We start from the raw sequence: 22,500 nt of genomic DNA, 5'->3' as shown, positions 1-22,500 counted from the left end.
AACAGTTTATCTGAATTTACTATTAGGTTTCAGCAGTCAGTGAGCCTCCTTTTCTTCCCTATTTACTATTAAATCTCTGAAGAAGTGAATGGTTGAGATGTAAAATGATATGTGACTAGTTTGAATGTTCCCACCAGAAATCAGTCTCTAACAGCACTTGCTATGGAAAGGAGAGATTATGTTAGGTTAGAGCTGTGGAAAGGACACAGATGTCCACTAATAGAAGCACGTTGTCCAGCCACCGAGAAATGGGTGGTGTTATATGCATAAAGGCACACGAGCAGAAATGTAATGGCTGTTCACACTGGAATTATATCATAAATTCATCCCTCTCATGAGAATGTGTGCGTAGAACAATGCTTCTGCAAAAAATTGGCCCAAGAAGCATGCAATATACCTTGTGATGTCAAGCTTTTGGCAAAATGAGACTTGGTCACATACCTGCTGGTTTAAATGTGATAGGAAGAGGCTGTAATACTCTTCAGCATTTTTGTGCTTTGTAGAGGGGAAATATTGACCTCCAGAACTAGTGAGAATTGTGGATCAGCAGTGTACTCCTTGCTCTGGCCTTGTGGGACAGAGGTTGGGAAAACATCAGATGTGTTGAAAGTAGATCCCTTCTGACTTTGAGAGGTTGAAATGCCTTGTGGCATGGTTTCTGTGAAGTCTCATGCAAGTTTATTATCCTTACTTTGTGGGAGTGGTGTACTGCTAGCTTCCTTAGTGGTTCAGCCCAACAGTTTGTTCCAGAAATGCTTTTTGTTGCAGTAAAATACATATTGTTCTTCCACTTTTTAAAAAATGTAACTTGTTTGAGAAGTTGCAATATGACAGGGTGTCCAAACGCATGATTAACAAAATGTGCTGCTTTGCCTCTTTTTTCTATGATATGTAACAATGTGGAATAATTTCTTAGGGGACAGTGAATATGCTTCATGTATTTTGATTCCCAGCTAGGATGGCACTTTTTTTTTTTTTTTTTTTTGAAACCACAATTTGCAGAACAATGATGGAGACTGTTTGGGAGTTATAATAGTCTAATTTAAAATAAATTAAAAAAACTATTCCAAGGAATCTGAAGGTAGCCCAACTGTTGGTTCTAGCTATTGACTGAGCACCATTCTTCAGTCGAACACATGGTCATATGGATGACTTCCTGTGATAAACAGGCTCATGTGGATCATCTTTTCAATATTAATATTAAATAGGAAAAAGGAGCACATTTTGCACATGGATTAACTCTCATTTGGTATTTGCATTTATAGAAAAAATAAGTCTCTAGGTCAGGCATTTAGCTCTGAACTTTTTAAAAATATGTCTTGTTCATTAAAGAAGTCCTGCTCTGGTGAAGTTGCATGTGCTGATGGTGTTTGAACATAAGCCTAACCTTAAAATAAGACAAAAGTGTAAAATGTCTGCTCCAGAAGAGGATTCATACACTATACAGACTCAAAGGAATTTAGGTTTCTAAATCTTTGGGTGCACTGCTTAGTAATATAAAATTCTCCAAGCACTTCGGTACCTTATGCAGGTGACTGTTCTTGTAGGTCCAGGTAGGTTCATATGTACCCAGGACTAGCATTTCTTCCTGGTCATGTCCAGAGCTTCCAGGTTTTGCATAATGGATCTTGGGGCTGAACGCAGGACTCGAGCTCAGCCAGGTGCCTAATAGATATCGCAAGCCTCTGCTCTTAGATGAGTGCTTTACTGGATGTAGGTAGAATGCTTTGTTTAATTGGGACTGCAGCACTCTAGGAAATTTTAGAGTGATCATATATGTAATTCATTTTGTTTCTGTTCAGCATTTGTGACTCCTGTATGTTAGCCAATTGTGAAATATTTGGAAAACACATCACTGAAAGTAACATTTCACATTTGTATTTCTCCATAAGTATATTTAACTGTTAATGAAAGCCATGGGACTGAAAGCTGTTGAGGCAGAAATCTTATTCAGGAGACTAGAGCTGTAGTGCTCTATGACTCATCTGATCCTCCCGTGTCTCCTCTGGGATGCAACCATTTTTAAAAGGAATTATAGATAGCAGTAGAAGAATAGCTTTGTTGCTGGCTATTCATTCCATGGTGTTTCAACATAGGGCACAGATTAATGTAATTTATTGTGTTGATTTTTGTTTTCTGGGCATCTGCTCACTACACCCAAACTCCTTCTGTATAGGACTCTGAGGAGCCATCAGTTGGTAACAGAAAACACTAGGCTAGATATTCACTGGTGACTTGGAGGTAAAACGCTTTATACCGTGGATCTCCAGTGCCCTGAGCTATCCAACTGTCTGTGTCAAATAACCCCAATGTGCCTTGTGTCAAGTATTACTGATGTCACTATTGACATTGTGTCAAAAAATGTCATACCTAATGTCTGTCACTGAAGAATGGTGGCAGAGTCAAAATTTGACAAAAAACACTTAGGGACAGATAATGAAAGTACTGTGCATCTTTCTCATTCCTCTCAAAGGGAACTAAGTAAATTGTGAGTGCCTACTCACATTTTCTTACGCAGCACACATTTAGTGTTGTATGTTTCTAGCCACAGAGATTATAGATTTAAACTTCCTAAAAATATTGGTCAACAGGGGAGGTTATTCAGAAAAAGTTTAAAATGACCCAAGTTAGCATGCACAGCTGCAGTTGGTGTAGAACGGCTCCATGTGTTCATCCAAGGCAGTAGATAGCTTCAACCATACAAATGCAATGATGCAGGAGATATTGGGCCATGAGAAGCTCAGTGAAGAAAACATATTTGTTTAGTCACATCACACTTCTCTGTATATTATTTTAAAATGTTAAAGCTTTCTAAAGTTTGAAACCCATGATCATGTATGATAACATTAATTGTTTTTGTGAGAAGGTGTTACTCTTATAGTCCTGAATTGAAGTTTACTTCCATTATACATTTCATCATGGCTTGGTATGGCCTAGTCCCTCTGGGTCTTCTAGTATTCTGCAATTTTAAGGGCAGGATCTCCCACGCATGTGGATGTAGCCAAATATTTTCAAGCTTTTTTCCCTTACACTGACACTGTTTTCTAGATTTTTTTTTTTCTCTGAGGGTTTGAGTATTTTGGTTTTAGTTATTAGTATCTCTGAGTCTCTCTGGCTCATGGAATCAGGGTCTGTATCCTGTCACCTTCAGAGAGGGCATCGGGAAGTTCTGCTGCTCTTGGACTGGACTCTGGGCAGCAATATTTGGTAAGAGTTGAGCAGACAACTTTGGTAATTTCAAAATACTCTTGTTAAGTGGTAGTAATAATAATAATACTAGTGGACTCTAAAGCAATATTCTACTTTGCTCCTAAAGCAACTGCCTACTGTTTTCTCATGTTGCTCTGAGAGCCTCCAGACTTGCGTGAAGTAGTGTCGGCTTGTGTTTTCCAGGCAGTCTGTGTGATTTGTTAGAGCCACGAGGTCAAATTTTCTCAATCAGTAAAGAAATGTTAAGAGACAGGACTTGATGTATCCATCAAAAGGCTGACATATTGTGAGCTGTTTTAGTTTTGTACAGCTTTCCATGAAGTGAGGGCGTCATATGTGGACAGTAAACACCCTAATGTCTGGGTCAACATACAGAATCAATTACTGCAGAGCAGCTGTACTTCCAGTACTTGCACTGTGGCCTACCTGCACTGACCACTGCTATTTCGGAGGCCATGCTGAGAGCTGATGAAAATCCCAATGCATTGGGACTGTGAATCACACGGTGCTGGAGTCTCATTTGGGTTCTTAGATACATAACTGTTTTTTTAAGTGGTGTGAACTTTGAATCCATATTAATTTTATGTTTCTGAAACCTCTTTGCCTAAAACACAATAACAAATAGAAAATAGGGTGCTCTCAGATCATGAATAAAAGCTGGGTTGTAGGAAGAATAAAATCCTTCAGTAGAAATACTCAGGAAGGTAACAAAAATGTAGATGCAAAGCATTTGCCTGATTACCAACATAACTGGATTTAACAAACATGGAATTAATTTCCTTTTTTGGTTTCATTATGTTAAATTAAATTTTAAAAATCTAGTCTTGGTCATTTTACCTCTGAAATATACAGTATTTGTAAGTTTGGTGCTGCCAACATTTCTCAAATAAGTGAAATGGCTTAGGTGATATTTAAGAAGATTTCATATATGATGAATGGCTCATTTACTGTCCTACATTTAAACTCGGAGCGCACTGAAATGTGTGTTTGAAAGTCTGAATTAGTACATCTGGACTCACCAGCAGGTTGTCTGCAAAATAACAAGCAAGAATCTTCCAAAATTTTTCTGGGAACTTTGTGTAATCTAGCTCCTTTTTCTGGAGGACTCCTTCCCACTTGCAGGCCTTCTCTGCTTTCAGTGTCTCATGTTCCCTTATCCCAAGAGAGATCCTCTGTTATGGCATTCGCATATATGCCATTTTTGAGTTAATAAATAGCATAGAAGCTTTTCCTGACCTATTCTTGGCCTCCAAGGTGAGAAGCAGAGGAAACAAAGGAAGCTCAGCTCTGTTGCTGTAGATCTCAGTTCCAACCTGAGTTGTAGGATGGAACTGAGAGAGTTTTCTTTTCACCTGTACAAATTTCAGGCATTAGAATGTTCTGTTTCATTGGCCAAGATTGCTCAAGCTGTTCTATTTGAATAAATAATATATATTTTGAGAGAGATTCCAGAACTCTGTCCTTTTGGCATTCACTTGTGTCGATGAAGCTGTAGGTTAAATGCTTGCTCCACTTAAGAAAGTAAAAAGGACAACCAAAGACTGAACTCGATTAGAAGTGGGTGAGTGAATGTGCTCTACTAGAATAACTAGTCTGATGCTCAAGATACTCATGACGTGTGAAGCCAAATTCCTGATCTACCTTATGCAGAGCCAGAACTGAACGTAAACCCCTCCTATTCAAAGGGGATATCTTTATTTCATCTCTCTGTAAGGTATCTTGTGGGTCCTTCATTTTCCTTTTTCTTTTTTTCGTGACCACTACTTTTATGAAATTATGGTAATAACAATTTGTTCTGTTCTTTGTAGGGCTTTCTGTCTCTGCTTGCCCTCTGTAGCAAAGGCATGAATTCTCAATTTGTATTAATTCTAAAAACATTAATTCTTCTAATTATGGGGCCCATGAAAGAGTTATTATAACCCATAAAATAGTTAATGGCTGGACTTTGCGTTTGATAAAACACTTTGGTGGTAAAGTAACACGGTAAAGTTTGTTTAATATACAAATATAATATGTTTCCAACCATTTAGTTTAAAGTTTTCTTTCTCATATTTAGCAGCTTACTAATGAGAATACCTGTGTAACAGTAATACTTTAATGGTATTTACTAACATAAATATTTGCTTTCCAGAAGCAATGTTACACAAAATTCCTGAACTGCAGTCTAAGCAACTGCTGGAATGTTTGAGGTAAGAAACCTGACCTTTGGGGAAGATCAACATCAGGAAAACAGTGTTTCCACTGTTTGTGACTTGTGTCCATAGTGAGGGGGCTTGGAATGGCAGGAGGGTGACCAACACACACTGTGTCATGGCTGAACCCAAATGGAAAGTTCTTGCCATTATAATTACATTGATAACAGAAAATATTTTGCATTAATTTCAGCATATCCTTGTATGTTCAAACCAGACAGTTCAGCAAGGTCTTTCTGCAACAGATAAGGGAAAATAAATAGAAAGAGACCTTCATTTATAGTAAATGTTAGGAGTTGCAAAACCTGTGTGGAAAAGAAGAATCTTGAGTCAGCTTTGTTCTAAATGCTGATGAAGTTACATTAGCTACAGCTTGAAAGCAGAGCAAAAAATGTCTTCTTTGAGGAATCATCTTTTCCACATAAATTCTGCTTCTTTTCCCTCAAACTATTTAGTTGCCAGCTATTATTCTCAAGTGCTTTCATTCAACATGCATCATAAAGTATCGTATCTATGTATCCATGTTGCTGCAGTTGATACTCAAGTGACGGTCCTGATATTTAATCAAAGCAGCTTTGATTGAGTGCACAGATGCCAGTCAGCGATAGACATGTGAAAGAGTGAAGTTTCATCAGTCGTGCCTCAACTGGAGGGCTTTTCTAGATTGTAGACAAATATACAGAAGCCTTCCGAAATGGTAAACCTCCCACAGGTTTGTTCTTGGAAGTGCAGGAATTTGCCTGGTATATTCAGGTGAGTGTTGATATGAGATGGGCAGGAATGGTCAGGTGGTAAAATTTCTTCCAGGGTGGGCTTGAGATACGAAATGGAGATGCCCTTTATTTATGATGCCGCTTCTCCTATTTTAATTATTTTTATTTTAAGGACTTCTTTGCAAGAGGTCTTATATTCTTTTTTTTCTTAGCAAATTGGTCCCACTTAGCTTATTTATTTTTCAGCTTTAAACCATCAGCATTTTATAGATCTGAATTTCACAATGTGAGGATGATTGCTACGTACAATTTGCAAAATTGTGATTAACCAGCCCCTGTTTCGAGTCAGTTCTTCCTAATTCACAAAAGGCTTCCAAGAATAGTCTGCACAAAATTCAGTGTGCAAATTGTAGGGCAGATTTTTAGAGGGCAGTTTAAAGAATGAAGTCCTAAGGGTTTTATCTATATTTATATCTCTTGTTAAACCAAACTCTTATGTAAATGTTACAATCTGTAAATAACAAGCTGAGCAGCTTTCTTAAAGGAAAGATTGCATCCACATTTTTTGAGTTTTGGCAAAATTATTAACTTGCACAATAGACTAATATACAAGTATATTTGGAAGCAACTAATGCTAGCCTGTATCTTCATCTGTATTTTATGGATACTTAAAGGTTTAAGAATACATAGACCTTTCATTTTCCAGTACAAATTGTCTCACATTGAAAAACACTGCCCTTAGTGATGGCTTGAAAAAAACGGAGATAGCTTTTGTATACTTTTACTTTTTATAGCCATTAATGTTGTAGTAAATCTTGTATTATTGTATACAGTCTAGATTATTCTTCATTCTTTTGCCTTTGGACAGGAAAGAAATTACTGGCTTCCATCAGTGTTATTGGCAATCCCCATATTCTGACATCTGTTCCTTTCTAAACATTTTACCAACCTTGATGAAATGTAGTTCAGTGTTAGAAGCTGACTTGAAGAAGAAATTGGATGATAAAAAAATAACATTGATTAAACACCAGAAGTAATTTACCAATGACTATCAATATTTTGATGGCCACTGCAGTTTATTTGAGAAAAGCTAGACATCTTATAGAAATTTTAATCATATTTAATCTTTGTATTAAGCTGTATAAATGATTTCCCATTTTTTAAACAGAAGGATGAGAGACTGATTTTGCTCAATTTTAATAAAACTCTTTAATCTGTATTCCTGAGAATGTTGGGGCATATTTTATAGATGCCATGTAATGCACATGCCCCAAAATTAAAAATCTCAATTAATGTTTTCTAATACACATTGGAGATGTCATTCATGACCTTGCCCTTTCCATGGAGCTGTGCCACTGCAATGCTAGACTAGGCTTTGACTGTGCTAGACCAGGTGCTAGAGTAGGGGAGTCCTGCAGGGCACTCGAAGGGGCCTCAGACAACAAAGGTGCTGGGTCTCTGGTAAGCCACCGACTTCACGTTCATGCCTTCTTTATTAACTGTGCTTCATTAAAGTAAAGCAAAGTAATAAAAGGCAAGTGTGATTATTCTCTCTCCGGTACCAAGTGTAGAGCAATTATGGTATGTCTTTCCTTACCCTATGGGGTGGTGAGCTACAAGAGGACCCTTGCAGGAGGTTCTTGAAGGTTGGAACAAAAGCAGGGGTGAACGTTTCATTTCCAAGGATTGGAACAAGCTAATTACATTGTGAAGGAGCAGGGTATGAATAATACCCTCTTGGGAAGGGAAGTATGGGGGAAATAAATTGAAAAGGGCTACTATAGAGTGTGTGTTTTGATGCTGTAAAAGGTAGACATACAAGAGGATGGGAAGGTGTGATTGCATTTTTTTCAGAAGCACTTAGCGGTAGTCTCAGTGGGAGCTGCTGAAATTCATGGGATTTACTATGGATTGGTAATGTTTGGGAGCAGAGTTTGGGCAATGCTAAACTATGAGACCCATGTCCTAGGGTGGATCCTTCCTGAATGTTTTTCAGTGAGGCCATAATACTTCAAAAGAGGGAGGAAGGCATATTTCTCCAGCACTGTATATGTATGTGAACCACTGAGGACAAAATGAAATTGCAGCTGGATTCACTTAGGCGCACCAAGATTTTCAAAGGTGGAATTACTCCTCTAGCAACAGGATCTTATAGGACTCGAAAGCTAGTGTTTGATTCCCTTACCTTTGAGAGTAACTTGAACCATTGAGGGATCAAGGTAGTTGCTAGGCTATTTGAAGTGGAGGAGGTTTGATAGATTTGTTTTCCCCATTTTACAGAAAATTTTAATTTGAAGGAAAATTTTCCTAACAGACCTCCTTTAGAAACTCAGCATTTAATGTGAAAACAGTTTTTCCTTTCATTTCGTAGAAGTCGTGTGTGCCAGCAGAAACTGAGTGGTCTAGGTTAAAGTGGTGTGTAAACTGACAATTTTTGGATTCTAGTACTCTGTGCTAATCAGAAAAAAATTTCACACATTTCAGCCAGAGACCTCTCAGCATGTTTTATAAATTCATTCAAAGATGAATGAATTCTCACAGTTCCTTGCTGAGGATATTTAGTAGAGAAAGTAAACATTATAGACAAAACGTCACTTTTGAGAAGTGTATTGTTTTTCTTAAAGTGGATATTTTGTGTTGTTTTTCTTTCTGTAAATACATTGGATTCAACTGTGCTTATATGTACCTACCAGGTGTATAGTCTGGTAGTCAGGAGGCTTCCTTGGGAAATGGGATGAGCCAAGTTCAGATGCGTGCCATTCCCACAATCTCTGAATTAGACAAAGGAGTAGGACTTGGTTCTCCTCTGCTGTAGGGTGTTCCGGTAACTACCAGGAGACAGAGATCTTGATTCCGTCTTCTTCCAACAAACTAAAGTCAGCATCTAAAAATTGTTCTTTTAAGACAACTGTGTTTTATACAAACCTTTGGGAAAAAGAAAAATCCACTTCCCTCCTCCTCTATCCTAAGCCAGAAATTAGAGAGGGAAGCAAGAAAATTGTCATTCTGTAGTCATATTTAGTATCTCTTTTTCAAGGATGGAGAAACAGAGAGGAAGATTCAGTCGTTTGCCCCAGTGTCACCCAGCTAAATCAGCAGGAGTCTGATGTAGGGCCCAGGAGTCCCGACTAACCAGGGCAATGGTATAATCAGTAGGTGTCTGCCCTCCCTTGTCAGACCCATAATGACTGGTAGCCTTCTCGTGCCATCTCACAGGCTCCCTTTAACATATGGTTTCAAAGCTGTTGACATTCACCTGCTTAGATATCTGTACAAACTAGTAGGAACTACATAAATATCTAACAGATGCACACATTCACCCTGGGATTAATGCATTCTGGACTTGGACCCGTCAGCATCACACCCCTTCACAATTGCATTTTAGTTTTTCACTTGCTCATGTGGTGTACACCTGTGACATGCTGGCAATGCACTTGCTTGCAGTGAGAGAGCCCCTCAGGTTCAAAGCTATCCTTATATCTTTGTTCCCTTATGCGTGAACCTTTTGAGGTTTTCTCTTAGTGTTCAAAAGGCTTGAGCATGGCATTACATCTTTAAAACCTATTCTGACCCTTTTTTGAATATGCTGAGTATAAAAGCAGAAACAAAGCAAGGAGAACTAGATAAATAGATGCAGGGAGACATCATAAGGAAAAAAAATAGCTCCTGAGCTTGCCAATACTACTTCATGCTTTTTATTGCAAACCTCTAAACAATAGACCACCACCTCACGCAGCTGGGTGTGCGAATTGAGGGTGTGCTGAATGTGTGGGCTTTCCAAATGTAGCACAATAACAGGAACACCTGTGCTAAATAACTTTGCATTGATTTTATATTTTTACAATATCCACAGTTCTTCTCTTTTAGAAGTCTGCATAGGGGAAAAAAAAGACTTGTCAACTTTAGTTTCAGTTACAAGCCTCATCTCCCAAGGTTCAATGGAGCTGTTAGAAAACCATGGGGATTTACATGCACTAAACAAATGTAGGATTGGTTCTTAAAATGGAGGAGAGATTGTTCATCTTCTGGACTCAGCTTTGCTAATGTACATTGGCTTTGGCTAACAGTCTCCTTGCCGTTCAGTCCTGGTTTGTTTGCTTGCTTGCTTGTTTCAAATGAGCAGCTGATGTTTCAATAGCCAGTTACAGCAACAGAAATGTTAAGAAAAATACTAATAGTCTGTAAATGTATATCTTAAGGCACACCACTGATTTAAAATTATTAATGTTCACTAATTCATGGTTGTTTAATGAAATGACAAATCAGAAAAAGTAGAATGGAGAAAATTCTGTAACTTAATTCTCATCCCTGCAGAAACACATAGTTACTATTTCTGCTATTATTATTTGGAATCATAGATTAGGTTTAGTGTTATGTGTGATGTTAAATTTCAGGGATAAAAAAAGAGATGATTTCCACTGGCAAGAACTTACTGTAACATTCTGGGCTATGAATCTGAGAACTATAAAGATGGACATCTTTGGTAAAATCTAAGCATACTTTTTTTTGTCAGTTTGTCAGCAGTGTAAACGGATCCAAGGGTTGCTCAAAGGGCTAGTTAACCTTTTCTCCTTTAACGATACCTGAATTTGAGGTTCTTTTTCACCTAAGTACCTACCAATTTATGTCCATAATTTTTATTAATTCTGAGTCTCTCTTTCTTATATTGTTGTTACTTGAAATGGAAATTACTGTCACTGTAGCGTTGTGCTATTTCAATACAATAATACAAATGCATTCCCTCCTTCTGATAAGTGTATTTTTCCTTTTACTTTCTCATGTGATGTTCAGACCCTTTCCAGACTTACTTTGTCTCTGTGGTCCCAGAGCTTATGAACACTCAACGAGGCTTTAAAGGTATCTGTTATCCTTTAAAGCAAGGGGAGCAGACTCTCTTGTTCTCGTTCACAGTCAGACTGGGACTGCAGGAGGCAATTTTGATCTTGTATCGCTTGTGGTACTTCCCTGTTAGGTCACTTTATAACCTCATGCATGTCTTCCTACATTTTCTACATGAAATATAGCATCCACCAATGTTGGAGAAGGTAAAAAAGTTTTCTAGACCTAACTGAGCTCCTGTTGATGTGTTCAGTGAGGAGATGGAGCTTAGGAACACAGAAATGCTGCACGTTTTGGAAGTGAGGAGCCCCGCTGGACAAAATCTTCTTTCCAGCAATCAAGGGAAGATCGGAGTCTCGCAGCAGTAATGTGGACTCCTCTAATTACCACTTCCAAGTTATTAGCATCTGGAGCCCTTTTCCCTTTCCTATCTAACAATTACAGAGTGGGATAGATTAACATGTTGCAGAAGCTGTATAGTGGACTAAGTTTCTCACTGTTGGCATTTGGTTGTTTGCTGAAATTGGTACTTTCAGCTGAAGTACAGGCTTTTTACCTGGCATTGAATCCCAGGCCATTCTCTTCATAGATAATGTATTTTCAAGTACCAAACAAATTATTTATTTACTTCTCTGCTCCCTGCCCCCACCAAAGAAAAAAAAGCACATCTTAAAAAGTCAAAGAAAACCAGTCAGACACATGTTTTGCACATGAAGAATACGTCTATAGTAAAATGGGATCCATATGTGTGTTTTGGATGTGAGCATCAATGCTCAGTTTAGCTTTGCCCACATGCCAGGGCATGTGCGCCACTGCCGAAAGCTCAGAATTTTCTTGCTAAATCACAGACAAAATTTGAACTCGGGGTTGCGTTAGAGTCATAAGTTCATATTTTTCTGTTATTTCTTTCCCCATGTGTAGTGTCCTTTGTTTACAAACCAAATCGTCTCAAGATTAAATTTTAAAAAGACTCTGTGATTTAATGACTTAAGATCAGTTTCTAACCTCCAGTGTGAAACAAGCCTGACTGTAGCACTCAATAGTGGTAGAGGATTGTTTGCAGTTGTGAAGCAATGACCGCCAAACATTATTCAGAAAAAAAGATGCTGGGACTAATTTTTGCATAGATTAAATTTTCAGATGAATGATAAAAAAACTGAGTAACAATAGATGGTGACATACACAAAGGGTAAAAGAGAAATTGCGACCATCCTATTGTAGCACTGCACTTTTTCCCCGCTACCAACCATAAATGTCTTAGGGAAAAGTTTTGTATACGGAAATATGCTTACTTGAAGCTATCTTCTGCATATGTCCTGCAGAAGCATCTGGACAGATGGAATATTGTCCTGCATGAATATGTTTGCAGTTTTAAAATTTATAAAGATAATTGTCTTTTCAGTTCATCTTCCAAGTTTTGGCCTTGTTTATGCTTATACATTAATTTTATTCCTTCCTTTCACTTTATCCCAAATAAGAACAACCTTGTAAGTTTAAGATCAGATCCTTGCTATTGCTCAGATACCTCGTACTCCTCTGGTAGTGGAAAGCATCTGTGACTTCACTGGCCTCCAGAGGATTTGAAATACCATCTCTAAGACAGTTCTTAGTAAGTGGCGACAGTAGCAACAGTAGACCATCTCCTTTCTCTCTCTGAGGATATACTTGGAGCAGGGGGACAACCTGTGACTATCAGATTAATTCCATGTTGAATACAGGTAAAAAGGATGAATCGGCTAGAGAACAGTTCTGAAGCTTGTTCTACGGTACGCCAGGTTGTGAGCTGGGCAATCCGAAGATTATTTGGGAGACCAGTGATATTCTGCCATCGCATCTCAGTTATTTTCAGGGCATGGGAAATGAGGTTCAGATTTTAAATAGGGGAAGATCTTCTGTGTGTTCACACAGAATTTAGCTGGTTTGGGGGTACTAATGCTGTGTAATATAAATAAAGCAAAATTGGAAGTAATGTTTCAAGCAAAAGGGAGGTGAGGAGGGGAGAGATGCCTTTGTGGCATTTATTTTCTTGATTCTTTTTTCTTGTCATCACAGTCTTACTCCTGAAAGCTACAGCAAGCGGCTTGCTGCTAGCACTCCATTATACAGTAACTTTTGAACCTTTCTACTGGGGTTAGGTGATCAATTATTTTATGAAGAAAATGGGGTGTTTTTTCAAAAGCTGTGTTTTATTTTCATTTATAATTATCTCCACATAAGTCTTCAATTTTCAATCTTGAATTGGACACACATGCACACTGGCTTGCATATAAAAGATCTGTGACAGCAGTCACACGATGTTTCCATACCATAATTGTTCTCTGAATCAGGCCCAGAGTCCTTGGGAGATCCAGAAAACCTACAAAAAGCTGGCTTGAGTTTACCTATGGGACTCAGAACTCAGATCAGGTTTTCTCGTTATCTTATCTTTGTATTAGAGAGCAGTTTCTTAAAACAGTAGACCTGTAAAAGCAATGCTATCAGCTGGAAATCTCGTCCATGCGAGAGTTTTCATGAGTTGTTCTTGCATCTTCCCCTGAATGTTCTTGTGAAGTTTTCTCAGATTCTTAAATGGAGTATATATTTCACTCATTTGTTGCATAAGAAATCCATATAAAGATGAGATGGTTTTGATTATTCAGAGGGGAAATGGTTAAGCTGATTTTACCAAGATGCTATTGTTTGCAAAAAGTAAATGTATAAAATACATACAAATAGCTTCAATTCCTATCCGGTGACCTGAATACCTTATCTCTAAACATGTTGTTTAAGAAATGTAGACAGATTTTTCATCTTGCAGTTGTTCTTTTAAAATCTTGTCATGGCTCCTTAAGAAATCCATAATTCTTATATACCTTATGTAATAATCTTTACAGTAACAGTAGATCCCAGAGTTTCATGGAACAGTGCAGTATGTCAGGACTATGACTGTAAAAAGCACCATAAAATCAGGCTAAAAGAGATCAATCCAGATAACTTTCGCTTAGGAAAAAATAAGAAATGTTATGGCTGCTCAACAGCCAGACCTTGTGGGAGCCTCAGGTAGGAGGTCCTGTCATTTTGATGAGTATGTACCTTCTTTGCAAGGGTGTTATCCTTTCAGCATACATATAAACTCACATACATTTCTTTAGAAGTATAAAAATGTGCATGAATGCACATATGAAACCTTGGTTTCATATCTTCATATAGATGGTACCTGCCATATTGTGAACCAACAGGGCCTCTCTGCCAATTCATTGTTTCTGCCATGCAGCCCTGGTGTTACGGAGGCAAACTGGAGCACTGCATGCCATCAGAGGACTACTACATCAGCAAATCAGTGGCTAATAAAGACAGGCAGCAACAGCAGCAGCAGTGTTGGCCTTCTCCACAGCAGGGTACCACAGATGTTTCAGATAACAAAGTGAGCTTCACTGACAGAACATGTGTGTAATATATAAAATAATGGGAACCGAAAGGGGAAAAAAAAAAAAACCCACTCCAATCCACCCATGTAAAAATGTTTTTTATTTATAAGTGAGCAGATGAATGCAAATGTTGTCTGCTTACATAGAAGTAAAAAAATAGCAGGCTGATGTGGATGAGAGACTTTGCATCGTTTCTAGTAGAATAGACTATGCACTGAAATCTTCTTTTCCCTAGGGTGGGTCCACATCTTTACCTGGAGTGAATTAATGCATTTTTATTTTCTAGCAATTATAATTTTTTAAATTCCTTTAAAGATCTGACTGTGCTATGGTTGGGGGGATCATGGCCAAAGATTCCTGTGTAACACTATGGAAGGCTGAACAGTTTCTGGACAGTACCAGTTCTACCAAACAGTTGCTACAGGGAGGAGTTTTGCAGGTTGGACCTGACGAAGCAGGAGTATGCAGTGATGACCCACAACTACCAGGAAAAAAAACCATGAGCAGTTCTCAAGTAAGATAATTAGCTGGGAACTGGAGGAATTACAGCAGAAATCCCTGGTTTTGTGATATAATAGGCTTACCCTCTACTGTTCAAGTGTCCCAAAGTAATAAGATCAACCTCACAGTTGAGGAATCCTTGGGTGAAGGAGACTTTCATAGTCCTTTCCTGCACCGGTCCCAAGGGTGTGAACAAGGAGCATGAATGGGGCACCCTAGAAATTTACGGGCCACCCAGTGCCACTGGTGAATGCTACCACAGTGAAAGGGTCCCATATAACTGTGTGTGTGACCCACTGAATAAGGGTTTGCAAACCGGAAGAAAACCCAGGATGCCTGGGCATCCCCCATGTGCCTTCTCCACACCTGCACTGCACTGCCAGTGCTCGTTCACCACAAGTGAGAGCCGCCCAGGAGTGTGCAACTTGTTAGCCTGCATTTGAAGAATAATAGACAATGGGGTTCAGCATGATGGAACAGGAAGCTCTTATCAGAGGCTAATAAATGTTTCCTTGTAAAATGGGGAGTCGCTTATGTAAGTTCAGCTATAAAGTGGAAGTGAGACAGCCCCCAGAGGAATTACTGAGGTAATAAATGTACTTACTAGGGCAGTGTGTGCCAGAGCAAGACAGAAATGGGCTAAGACCAGAAGAAAATTAGAACCTCAAGTGCAAACTGAAGCTCAGTGGTCAGATGAAATTAAACCCTCTCCTCTGACAAAAGAGTATCTGCTGGTGACTGACTGACTTGATTATCTGGGATTGGCATGGCCAATGAAAAGAACAACAGTGTATGATTTCTGCCATCTGTCCTGTTTTAAGAAGTAAGACATGAACATCGAATATGGTAACCAGCTGAAAGAGGATTTGGCTCTCTAGACATACACATTTTTATGTACAGATTGTGCTGTTGCAACTACACCATTACAATCGGTCAGGGTCTGTTCAGGTGTCAGATTATTGTGGCATGCGGCTCAACGTTGCGAGGTGGCTAAGATCCTTTGCGACTGGTTATGGGATATGTGGTTTGGCCCAGCACTAGGTTCCTCTGCATGTACTCGTGTATTTTTTATCTTGTTCAGAAGAGTGTCATCTGAATTGTGTGAGGTGAGGGCACACATTTATTCACAGCGAAATCAACATGAAAACAGAGATGAATGATCTATAATAGATGTTTCCTAAGCTGAAATATAACTACTGGGTAGGTAAATTGCTGTGAAAAACTTGTAGCTACAGATGTGTTGTGGTCTCTTTATCAAAGTTTATATTTTCACTGGTTCCCTAAAGCAAGGTATATAAAAGCAGGAGTTTCATACTGCATTCTTTAACTGAAGAAAGTAAAATAAATCCTGATTTTTTTTTTTTAATTTAAATATTTCTTCCCCTCTGAGCAGCGTGTTATAATTGAGATCCACCTTGAACATGCCAAGGTCAGAATTCAAGACACAGAATACGCTCATCAAGCTGCCCAACCTTTATTCAGCCAAATTGGAAAACTTGTGTGTAACTCAAAAGATCAGAATAGAGTCCTTATTGAGCAAGGTTAGGAGGGATAGAAACAATCGGCTTATATAGAGTATTTTTACTTCATAGGACTGTGGTTCTGATTGCTGAAAATGTATCCTTTGCATGAAGTACAAGCATAATCCTATGCCTACTTTGCCCTTTGAGTAAAAGCATGCTTAATAGAAATTTCAGGGAGAAAAAATCTATTTAAAGCCTGTTGAGTAGAATATTTACTTAGAGGGGGAAACTATAAGTGAATAATGTTAATAGAGTTCTGTTTTGTAAAATGCATAGGACAACTAATAGAATCAAGCTACTATAACAGTGGATGATTAAATTACATTTAAGAGAGCACCTCATTTATGACCTTTAAAAATAGTTTTAGAGCTCTCTGCTTGATAGGTTTTGTAAATTGTAGACCTCCTTCATGCAAAAGTTTTTAGGAATCTCATCTCTCACTTTATGTTATGGTCAGAGGACCTTTTGTGCTATTGTATGTCAGCAGTTCCATTAAAATATTTAAGTAGGCTAATTACTGAAAGAAAAAAGATTGCTCTCTGGAGGAAATTATTATACCTGTTTTTTAGTGTGGGAGAAATTCTAATCTGGGAGTAAATTTTGAACAATAGCAATGAACAATGACCAGACCCAGAACGTCCTCAGAAAATGGAATTAAGCCCTATAAAAACCAATTATTGAGTAGTTTTCCTCAAAACAGTAGTTTTTTTTAAAAAGCAGGAGTTTGTGCGGAACTTCCACCAATCACTAACTTATAATGTACAGGAGCATGAAGTTTTATACTCTCTTCATTTTTTTCCTCTCATTTAATTTTACTGTATCTGTTTGTTTTATTGTTGTGAAACTCTCTGATTCAGTGTTACTTTGCACAAAGGAAACCCCCAAATTTACTGCACATTTTATTAAAACTGTTTGTATTTTTATCAGTTCTAAAGAGGTCTCTCTTGCAGATATTAGATACTGATTTTGTGTTGTAGTGTTCAGGAAAGTAAAGAGAATTTGAGAGCCCTTCCATCTAGCATTGGGTTTTATACACAGATTCTGCATAGGAATACCCTTCTAAAACTCTCTGTTAAGTTTTACATCATTCCTTGAAACATCCTACAATTTTGTTAGCTTTTGTGCCAGAGGGTTATGCCTGCTGTGGTGTCCTTCATTGCTCATCTTAAAAGAAGGCAGAGAACAAAGGTGGAATAAGCTGCTAATCTTCTGGATCAGCCAGACATTATTCAGTGGTAAGGCACCGATCCTTAAGGGCGAGAGGTGCAGGAGAGGGGCTGCAAGGCTGCCAGAAGCAGTCACTTCCTTGTAGCATCCCAGTTGCCAGAGTACTGGTGTGTCATGCTGTCTTAAATGTGGCTTTTGCCTGCTGGGTGCAATGGAGCTCTCCATGGAGCATCGCATTTCCAGAGAGCTACAAATGGAATTGGCTAGTTTGAGAATGCGACCCTAGCACTTTATAGGTCTTGCTTGTTCACTGTGAAAGCACTGTGCCGTAGCTCTGCCTGAGCTCCCTTTGAGGTAACCTCAAAATTATTACCACTGCAGAATCAGAGCCAAAAGGGCTGGACTGCATGTGTACAGCTAAGGAACAGACTAGAAAAAGACAGTGAGATTTCTGTGGTCAATCATACTTAAGGTTCTGTACGTTATAACATAGAGTAAAAACTGTATTGTTTTACAGAGAAGCTCCGTTATAGGTCAGCCCTTGTCTTAACCAGCTGCTTGAAAGTGGCCCCACTTGACTCCCAGGACAATTTACTGTCACCGTTAGTTAAGGACCATTTCTGCCATGTCTGTGGTGTTTGCAGCTCCATATGGTGATTGGTTAAGGCTGATCTAAGAGTAAACAAGAAGTACAAGGTTTCAGTCACACAAAGGTATGGGACTCTGTTTATAAAATTAAAGAAGAAATTAAATGCAAGGGAGGTACTCTCTCAGTATTTTACACCCAATATGCCAGGAATCAGAGATTAGGTCTCTCTTCTCTTTTTGTCATTCTTGTTGGTTCATTATCATACCTGTTCCAAAGTAGAACTATTTTTTTTTTTTGTGATTTTATTCCTGCAGTAAGAAATTACTGCATTATCATGTACATTCAGTACTTGTGACAAGGAGAGATTCTAGCTTTGCCCCAAACTGCTTACAGACTGGATACTTTTACAGTGAACATCTCTGGAGCAGTGAGGAACATTTTTGTGAGGATGAGAGAGAATGTCAGGCTAAAGCACCATAAATAGTTTATAGTCCTCAGATAATTGTCCTGTGAAAGTTTCCAGTGCTTCCAGTTTCTTCCTACCACTCCTATTTTCAGCTATCAGTTATAGAATCTTGACTTATATTGTTAATTGCATAGTAAACAGAACAATATTGTTTGCCCCAAGACAGATTACCATTTCTCATTATGGAATTCTCATAGACCAGAAATCATTGATACTATCTCCACCAGTTATAATAAAGTTTATCTTCAATCTGATAAATAGCATGTACTGAATAATAACTGTTGCTCTTGTAAGTGGTTTAAAAACGTGATTTTTTTTAAAAGCTGGTAGTTCATTGAAGTTACAATTCTGCATTTGCCCTAGAAAAGAGAGGTGAGAGTTGTGGACATACATGGTCAGATTTCCAAGCGCATCTCTGTGGGCGCAGGATGTGCGGTTGCGCTTGACAGCTGATGAACCTCTTACTATTACCACAGTCAACTAAAACAGTCAGTCCCACTTTTCCTGCATTTATCTGTGTTTGTACTTGAACCTGTTGTTCAGTGTGCTATCTATGTATTTGCATCTTAGCTTATTCACAGAGAATTAAAGTGCATTTAGATGCTCTAAGAAGGTTTATCTCTTCTGTACAAATTCTAGAAATCCTCAGTGGTCTGAAGGTTTCTGCCTCAGTCCCCAAGATGAGTATTACGGCTGCAACATTGCAAGCACAGACCTGGCTGAAAACTGCTGAAAAAACAGTCTCATTTTACCTATCTTCCACCACTACTTATGCACACTCACAGATGAAGAAGAAATAATTTTGTATGACAGAAACCACCAAAATCCATAAAGGGACTACCATGGCAAAAGTATGGATATTGTAATGCTTTCCAACTATTTTGCACAAAGTGGAAATCTGCCAGTAGTGCATTTCCAGTATTCCCTGGTGAATTTAGGTATGCTTTGCGGGGGTTAATCTTTTAGCCCTAAATGTTTTTATATCATATATAGTAAGATGGAAGCATTTGCATCATTGCGTAAATGTCATTAAGAACAAGACTGGCCCAAATGTTAGCTGTCACAGCTGAATTTTGCATTTTCCTGTTTCCATTGAGATCAGGCTCAGCAAGCAAGTGCAGCTCTAAATACAAACTTACTCAAAGCCTAGATCTGCTCCTGACTCAGGGTAGCGCTAGTTTGGTGAGAAGTCCTAAAATCTGGAGCCAGTTTTAAAGTTGAGGGACTTCATAAGGCAACTGAAAATATTGTGCAAGTCCATCAGGGTTTGGATCGGGGTGTGTGAAGTTGTGACTGGATCAGGTTCTAGTGTAATTCTGTGGGGAAACAAGGATTCAGCAGGATTCTTTCAGAGTTGAACCCCAAACTCATTAAAATATTACAATAAAGTAATTAATGCACATGGCCACTAGACACTCTTAAAATGTAAATTTCACAGCTGTAAGAAATTAGATTTGTTTAAAAATAACAGAAGGCTCAAGTACAAATTATGGAGTAAAAGCCTATAAAATTTCAAACTTGGTTTTAAGGCACAGACTTTTTTTTTTTTTTACTAGATCATTTACTTTAGCACTAGCATTCAGAAACTGAATTCCTTGTCTTTTGCCTCTGAAGTTGTAGTCAGGCAGGTGTGGAACTGATTAGTTGGGAAGACTTCTTATCAGGTCAAACTTAAAGAACAAGGCAAATTTTGCAACGAGCCTGTGTCTCATCTGAACCCCTTCTTGCGTTCAGGAGGTGCCAGGCTTGCAGCTACAGGCGCAATGTCGTGAAGTTCACTGAATGCCAGTGTGAGTTGTTTGCACAGCTGGGAGGGCAGGTAGTTCTCAGCTGACACCCGTGTATTAACAGTTGTTGGGACCACTTCTTTTTCACTGTACATGCATTTTGGCTGGCACAAGCATAACTTGACCAATCTGAGTAGTTCCTAGAAGTCAACACTCCTAAATCAGTCTGTGCCACAGAGGCTAGGAAAATTAAAGCCACTCCGAAGTTCAGGAGCAGTGGAGCCAACTGGATTTTAAAAGGGATGTAATGTACATATTTTCAGTGCACAGGCCTAATTCCAGATTCTCTGGCACTGTCTCACCCACTGCTGTTTACAAATGTGGGCCTGACTATAATGTAAGAAAAGACTTTGACTAACCAATGTCCAGCAGTGTATTTCCATCAGTTTGCATTTGAAACAACACTAAAATACAGGGCTCCACAATGGCTTCTTGGCACACCAGCTTCAGCAGAGTATTGAGATGGCTGAAGGAAGGAATTCTGGTCAGAATACGTTCCAGATCAATCCTGTTGGAGATCCATTCCTAAGTGTATGCTATGTGCTTAACTATTAAAAAGTTCAGATTATGACCCCTCTAATGTTATTTTAATGCTAGTTTTTAAAATGTAATTATAAATCAAATTACATTTGAGATCTGAAGCTGACAGTAGTAAGCTGGAACACTCTAAGAGCTGCTTTAAAAATAACCCCTCTCAAACTTTATTAGTGATTTCAGGAAGAGAAGCGCAAGTGGACTGGCCAGATTCATCCACGCTGTTTCTGTCTGAGATAGGACAACTTGCTAAGTGTCAGTTGTTTTTTGGTTCACAGAGACATAACACGGGATCTTTCATCTTTACCTGGAAATTGCATTTCCAAAGTTTGAGTTTCTTTCTTTGAGCTTAAGCAGAAGGCATGAGCTCATTTAAGTTGTATTTCCTCCTTTCTTTTCTCATTCTTTACCATAACAAATTTCTCTAAAGATTAAGATTTCTAAACACTGAACAGCAAACAAAAAACCAACTAGTTGGGAAAAGCAGGCCATGATTTGGCAAGTGCAAAATTTTTTGGCAACTCAAGCAATCATTGGAAAGAAATACACTTAGTGACTCTCGTTGTGTTGGTCAATGGCATCTGCTCACCTGGATGAAGGTATGTATGTATTTGAAAAAAAGGGCTGGAAAAGAGTCCAGAAGGACATTGCTGAGAGGATATAATTATTCAGCAGGGTTGAAATGTTGTGTTCAAATAATGGTTATAATGGTTTTGGTAACTTTATATTTCTGGGGTTTTTTGCTTCATTTATTTTTTTTCTTCCCCATTTAGTAAATTTACATGTTTGCATTAGATGCTCCTTGTTGCTGTACGCTTCTATGGGAGAACTTATCTTGGGCCGCATATCTCCGGGACACAGGGCTCTACCCACCCTGGGGACAGTGATGCACAGACATCAATACGATGGATACAAAATGTCTGTTTATTTAACTGCATCACACGCTTATATAGCTCTCGCGCTTCCTGTTCCTGCCACTCCTATGGGGAGGAGTCTATCTTTCCGTCACATCCTGTGATCTTCCGGTCGCCGATCCCTGTCTATTCCCCTACAGCTCCTGTAACTTACGTAAAACTGAACTAATCCACAAAGACAGTGCATTAGAAACTAGAGAATTCAAGTTTCCATTTATATAGATGTAGTTTAAGGGGTGAGGTAGGAGGAATCACTGGGTAGGTAGATCTGAACAAACAATTCATAGTGACTCCTTAGGTATATTTGGGAGTTTTTGTTCTCTTGTGAACATGGAAAGTGTTTATTCAGTGGTTACTTCCAGAATTCTTCAGTGAATAAGTTTTAAAAATCTTTATTTGTAGAGATTTTTGTTTAGGTTATTTATAAATTTATAGTCGTAGCTGTTTATCTAAATCATGTTACTTCTTCTGTTCCCTCATAGCATGAGTTACATATTTACCTGATTCAATACACAATGTAAATTGTCAGTGTTAGAGCTGAACATACATCTCGGCATTTTTGTTTGGTTGCTCAGTTACATAAATCAGCCAGTTAGAAGAGGGAGGGGATGTACCGCATGATCTACTTAAGCAGCTAATACTTTAAAATTTTGAGATT

General features: G+C 38.5%; 1 protein-coding gene across 1 annotated transcript in view; it reads left to right on the top strand.

The window, feature by feature from the left end:
- Positions 1 to 22,500, top strand: part of ZNF536 (zinc finger protein 536) — a 299,046-nt gene that overhangs the window by 25,440 nt on the left and 251,106 nt on the right. The window lies entirely within an intron of this gene.

The sequence above is a fragment of the Phalacrocorax aristotelis genome, chromosome 8, assembly GCF_949628215.1.
Source record: "Phalacrocorax aristotelis chromosome 8, bGulAri2.1, whole genome shotgun sequence".
Taxonomy (NCBI): Eukaryota; Metazoa; Chordata; class Aves; order Suliformes; family Phalacrocoracidae; genus Phalacrocorax; species Phalacrocorax aristotelis.
Note: the sequence above shows the minus strand (reverse complement) of the source record. Positions and strands in the feature narration are given on the sequence as shown.